Consider the following 6650-nt stretch of genomic DNA (forward strand, 5'->3'; position numbering starts at 1 on the left):
TGTCTATATAAGGCTGTTGGTCATCATGATGTCACATGTCTATATAAGGCTGTTGGTCATCATGATGTCACATGTCTATATAAGGCTGTTGGTCATCATGATGTCACATGTCTCTGTAAGGCTGATTGGAGCGTTTTCTTCCTGATTCGTCATCAGGTTGAACAGCTGCTTCAGTCTGTAAAACTTTGTGCAGACTGTTGGAATCTAAAACTAAACGTCACTTTACAATTTGTGAAAAACATTTTTAAAGTAACAGACAGACTTTGTTCATCAGGTTGATTAAGCTGCTTAGCAACTTAATGTCACTGCCTGTCCTCATGTGACACATCTGGCAACCAATAAAACTTACCGCCTTCTGATTGGAGCGTGTTGTTCAGATACAGCGAGGCTGGTGAATACGAACAATATGAATTCAGTTTCATTCAACTGAACGGTTTCACCTGTGACTCTGGTGAAGGCCGGACTGGTTTGTCACAAAACAAATAAAATGAAAACTCTGTTCTACAGAACGTGTCTCTTTCTGTTCAGACAGAGCAGAAAGCTCTCAGTCTTCTCTTTCTTCTCTTTCTGTTCAGACAGAGCAGAAAGCTCTCAGTCTTCTCTTTCTTCTCTTTCTGTTCATCACACAGAGCAGAAAGCTCTCAGTCTTCTCTTTCTTCTCTTTCTGTTCATCACACAGAGCAGAAAGCTCTCAGTCTTCTCTTTCTTCTCTTTCTGTCATCACACAGAGCGGTTCTCGTTCTTCTCTCTGTGACTCGGAGCAGCAGAAAACAAAATGAGCTGATTTGAAGCCAAACGTCTCCAGGCCTCTTTCTCTCTCTCTGTTGGCCGGATCGTCACCGTAACCTTCCCCGACACGCCGCTAACAGGCTTCCCAGACAGGAGATGGAAACACAAATTGCAATTCATGCCACCCCCCCTCCCCCCCCACTCACTCCCCACTCACCCCCCCCCCCCCCCCCCCCCCCCCCCTCACCCCCCTCACCCCCTCTGACTGCAGCAGAACAGGAAAGATGTGAGGCGGTTCACAGCTTCAGTCTGATTCTGCTGGTTTGATCTGGCAGGATCCACAGAGGAACGGTGATGTCATCCATCACGCCTCCGTGTCCCTGCAGACGGAGAGATGAAGGGGCTGCTGGGAAAAAACGAGTGAGGAGCAGGAGGGAGAGGGACTGGAGTCTCTATCTGCCTCCATGTTTAACTTTATTCATCTGTTGACTTCAGGTTCACACTGGAGCAGACCACAGTCTACAGTCTTCCACTGGGCGGACCGGGTGGACCGGTGGACCGGCGACCGGGCGGACCGGGTGACTGGGCGACTGGTGACCGGGCGGACCGGGCGGACCGGGCGGACCGGGCGGACCGGGTGACCGGGCGGACCGGGCGGACCGGGTGACCGGGCGGACCGGGTGACCGGGGTGACCGGGGTGACCGGGCGGACCGGGTGACCGGGTGACCGGGCGACCGGGTGACCGGGCGTCCGGGTCACCTGGTCCACCCGGACCGGGTGGACCGGGTGGACCAGGTGGACCAGGTGGACTGCCTTGCTGACCGGCTCCTCAGCAGCAGATCAGGCTTCTCAGTCACGCTCACATTGGATCTTCCCATCCTGGTCCTTCATGCTGCATCATAGCTGGGCGATATGGTTGAAATCAATATCACGATAATTATAAGGATTTTTCTCGATATCAATATACGTATATATCATGATATGGTTCATTTATGCAAAATCGCATTAAATAATCAAATGAATGTTCATCTCATTGAACCGAACGGTAATGTTAGCTGTGATGTCAAACAAAACAGAAATATTCAAATAATATTCCTCCCATACCTCATTTTATGAGAGTTTTTAAGAAAAATTGTCTTGTCATCGGTTCAGACAGCAGAAATGTGTCGCGATATTAAAATATCTTCATATCGTCACGATATGATTCCACTGAAAGACGATAAACGATAATATTGAATTATCGCCCAGCTCTACTGCATCATCAGTGCAAACTCGTTCAAACACACAAACTTTATTTTAAATTCTAGTCCAGATCCCAAAGTTTCCCAGGACACCAAACATGTCGGGCTGAATCACAGGGAAATGAAGCACAGACGTTCTGGCTTTGTTGTAACGGTGCAGCCATAACAACATGGCATCTTGGCTTTGAATATTTCATCAGGATCAGCCAGAATATGGAGACATTTTTTCTAACTTGAATCTACTTAAGAGGAAAGTTGAAGGTTTAAGGATTCAAACCGTTCTCTAACCAGGAGGGTTCACCTGCCAGGAGGAAATCCTCTTTTTTTCTCTATTTAAGAATCTATTTAAAGCTCAGTCTGGCTTCGCTGTGGAAGAGAAAGCGTCCGATGGAAATGAAGGCGATTCCAACGTCTGTAATACTTTTCTAAATCTCCTCTTATCTTCAGATCGTCTCTCTGTCCGGACGCGGCTCTTATCTCGACGCCAAAATCCGTTTGTTTCCACCGGAGCGGCCGAAGGCGTCGCTCGATGACATCACGGGTCGGTCCTCCTCGTCTTTTCTGCTCAGGAGACTTTTTCATACGTAGACGACATGAAGCGTCCGGGATCACAGCGGCCTCACGCGGGAATTCTGTTTTATCATCTGGGCGTCAGATTCTCACTCGATGTGATGAGGAACAGAAAGGCCTGATGGGAGATTACTGAGGCCGCCGTCTGAACCCGCTGCGTAAAGTTCGTATCTGATCTCCAGAAAAGTGAGACAACAAAGATAGGAGGATCAAAACAAACTGCTTTCATCTGTTTTCAGCCAGAAGATCTTATCCTCCTCCTCCTCTGCTTTGCTTAAAATGTTCAAACTTTCTGCTTCCATAAAAACAGAAACATTGAAACATTAAAACAGAGAAACATTGAAACATTGAAACATTGAAACATTGAAACATTGAAACATTAAAACAGAGAAACATTGAAACATTGAAACAGAGAAACACTGAAACATTGAGTTAAATCAGTTCCAGATTTAATGGAAAAGGAAGTGGTCGCTCTGTGTGTGTGTTTGTGTGTGTGTGTGTGTGTGTGTGTGTGTGTGTGTGTGTGTGTGTGTGTGTGTGTGTGTGTGTTCAGCACCACCAGAGGGAGTGAGTGTATCTGTCAGTATTTTCCTCAGATATTTCCTTGTGGATGAGCTGCAGCTGACCTCTGTCTGACCTCAGCGCTCTGAATCCAGTTTGACTTCAGAGTCTCTGAGCAGCTGCATCATCACAAAGTTAAAAACGTAGAAACAATTTGGAAAGAGGAAACAGAGCGGTGAAACTCGGCCTGGCAGCTTCATACATCAAATCACCGCCGGCTTCAGCGGGGAAACCAAACAAACCGGCTTTCCTCCGTGTTTTGATCCGAGCTGAAGTATTTATCCTCTGCTGTCACAGGTCCTGTCAGGCAGCAGGATCGGTTTGATGTCCTCTTCTCATCGCTCTCTTCATTTATTCTCTATTTCACAGCGACGGTGTTCGGGCTGAGCGCGGCACCTCCGGCCAGACGCTTCCCGCGGCGGTTTGAGGCCTTAAAGCCGAAAAGATCCGCCTGTCAAAGCCTCGGCAACGAGCCGGCGCCGCGTGCTCCGAATAACAACGCCGCCGATATACAACGGAATTATAAATGAGAGAAAGCGTGAATCTCTTTGATCACGCCACGCTCTAATCATTCACTTCGGCTGTCTGACTCGTCTGGAAAGTCTCTCCGAACAGGCTTTGTTGAATCGCAGCATCTAGAGGTTATTAACGGCGCTCAGGAGCGGGAGGCGGTCCGCGGCGCGGCGGGGAATCAAACCGAAGCGCATCGACCGGAGATCAGCTCCGATCAAAGATTCCGCATCGGCGCTTCGGAGATCCGACGCCACCGAACCGACACGGAGCAAAACACGACTCCGGGGGCCGATCGGATTCATGGGATTCAGTTTAACAGAGAAGAAGACGGGCGGTCCGGACCGAGGAAGGTTTCAACACTAACTGTGACACGAAGAGGAACTCTGATCAGGAATCCAGCTCAGACCAGGTTCCTCCAGTAAAGGATTATGTTCCACCAGCAGGAATTGTTCCGGACATTTCCACCTGTCGGTCACATAAAGGTTAGCTAACGCTTCGGTTCAGGAGTTTACCACCGAGTCGAGGAGGCGGCCATCTTGGCTCACCGCTCTGCTCCTCCCACCAAACGCCGTACACAGACACGATGCTGATGACAGGCTCCGCCCCTCTGTGAGTTTCCCCAGTCTTTCCTCCAGCTAATCCTTTCCTGCTGGGAAACACATTTCTCTCCTTTGCCTGCACAAAGCTCCTTATTTACATTTTAAGACATAATAGTCATTTCATTATCAATTAATCAAAAGCTCCTGTCAGGAGCTTTCATACTGCCCTGAAATTCGATGGAACATTATTAAAGCTCCATATTCTGTCCAGAGTTTTATTTTGTGTCTTTCTGTCCATTCAAAGCTGTGTGTGTGGTGTCATGAACCAAAAACTCTCTCAATCCATTTCTCCACGTTCATTTTCCAGCATCTCTCTGAGCCTTACAAGAACAGGCCGTTTCTGTCTCCGTGTCTTTAAGGCTCATTAATATTAACGACCCTCCGTTCCGATCGGCTAACCGTTTCCAGAGTGAAACGTGAGACGCCGCGGCCCGGCGGCTACAGGTAGGGAAAACTCTCCGGTAATAAACGACGACAACCGCTCGACCGCTTTGAAAAAAACACTTTGTTAGTCTGTTATTTCTTACAGAAATGATAATGAGCGAACCTTTGTGATGCCACAAAGTTACGGAAGTCCAAACGGCTCGTTTAGAGGCTCGCTGCACTAATATGGATTGTGTGGATTTAGATTTGATACTTTCACCATGTTTAGATAGACCATCCAACTCCTTTATCACCACAGAGGAAGAGGAGTCCTGCTGCACACCATGTGGAGCTTTAAAATGTTTTCACTGATCTTTCTTCCAAACGTTCAAATAACTGTACACTGTGTTAGTCTGTTACCAAGTGTTAGTCTGTTACAATGTGTTAGTCTGTTACAATGTGTTAGTCTGTTACCAAGTGTTAGTCTGTTACAATGTTAGTCTGTTACAATGTGTTAGTCTGTTACAATGTTAGTCTGTTACAATTTTAGTCTGTTACAATGTGTTAGTCTGTTACAATGTTAGTCTGTTACAATGTTAGTCTGTTACAATGTGTTAGTCTGTTACAATGTTAGTCTGTTACAATGTTAGTCTGTTACAATGTTAGTCTGTTACAATGTTAGTCTGTTACAATGTTAGTCTGTTACAATGTGTTAGTCTGTTACAATGTGTTAGTCTGTTACAATGTTAGTCTGTTACAATGTGTTAGTCTGTTACAATGTGTTAGTCTGTTACAATGTGTTAGTCTGTTACAATGTGTTAGTCTGTTACAATGTTAGTCTGTTACAATGTTAGTCTGTTACAATGTTAGTCTGTTACAATGTTAGTCTGTTACAATGTTAGTCTGTTACAATGTGTTAGTCTGTTACAATGTGTTAGTCTGTTACAATGTTAGTCTGTTACAATGTGTTAGTCTGTTACAATGTTAGTCTGTTACAATGTGTTAGTCTGTTACAATGTTAGTCTGTTACAATGTTAGTCTGTTACAATGTTAGTCTGTTACAATGTGTTAGTCTGTTACAATGTTAGTCTGTTACAATGTTAGTCTGTTACAATGTTAGTCTGTTACAATGTGTTAGTCTGTTACAATGTGTTAGTCTGTTACAATGTTAGTCTGTTACAATGTGTTAGTCTGTTACAATGTGTTAGTCTGTTACAATGTTAGTCTGTTACAATGTGTTAGTCTGTTACCAAGTGTTAGTCTGTTACAATGTGTTAGTCTGTTACCAAGTGTTAGTCTGTTACAATGTTAGTCTGTTACAATGTGTTAGTCTGTTACAATGTTAGTCTGTTACAATGTGTTAGTCTGTTACAATGTGTTAGTCTGTTACAATGTTAGTCTGTTACAATGTGTTAGTCTGTTACAAAGTGTTAGTCTGTTACAATGTGTTAGTCTGTTACAATGTTAGTCTGTTACAATGTGTTAGTCTGTTACAATGTGTTAGTCTGTTACAATGTTAGTCTGTTACAATGTGTTAGTCTGTTACAATGTGTTAGTCTGTTACAATGTTAGTCTGTTACAATGTGTTAGTCTGTTACAAAGTGTTAGTCTGTTACAATGTGTTAGTCTGTTACAATGTTAGTCTGTTACAAAGTGTTAGTCTGTTACCAAGTGTTACCATGTGTGTTATTTGTCACCAGACTAATTCCTGGACGTCAGACTGATTTCCTCCAGTTTCAGCCTGAAGGTCATCATCATTGTTCTAATGCTCGAAACTCACATCGACCTGTTCTCCTCCTCAGAACATCACAGTGCATCCCAATCCGATTCCATAAGACAGTTTCTATGAAACTTTATTAATTATTATATAAAAGTGCAGTTTTGCAGCAGCAAGGCTTTTTGTCTTTTGTGGAATAAAGCAGCAGAATTTCCCCGGGGAAAAGGATTAAAAAATGTCTGACGCCTCACAACTGCACACACACACACACACACACACACACACACACACACACACACACACACTTGAATGCAGACACACAGGCACACAGAGCACATCACATGACATCCATGGCA

This window comes from Centroberyx affinis, unplaced genomic scaffold (genome assembly GCF_046629955.1).
Source record: "Centroberyx affinis isolate AG114_WGS23_722 - 3 ecotype Tasmania unplaced genomic scaffold, CSIRO-AGI_Caff_v1 ptg007316l_1, whole genome shotgun sequence".
NCBI classification, from domain to species: domain Eukaryota; kingdom Metazoa; phylum Chordata; class Actinopteri; order Beryciformes; family Berycidae; genus Centroberyx; species Centroberyx affinis.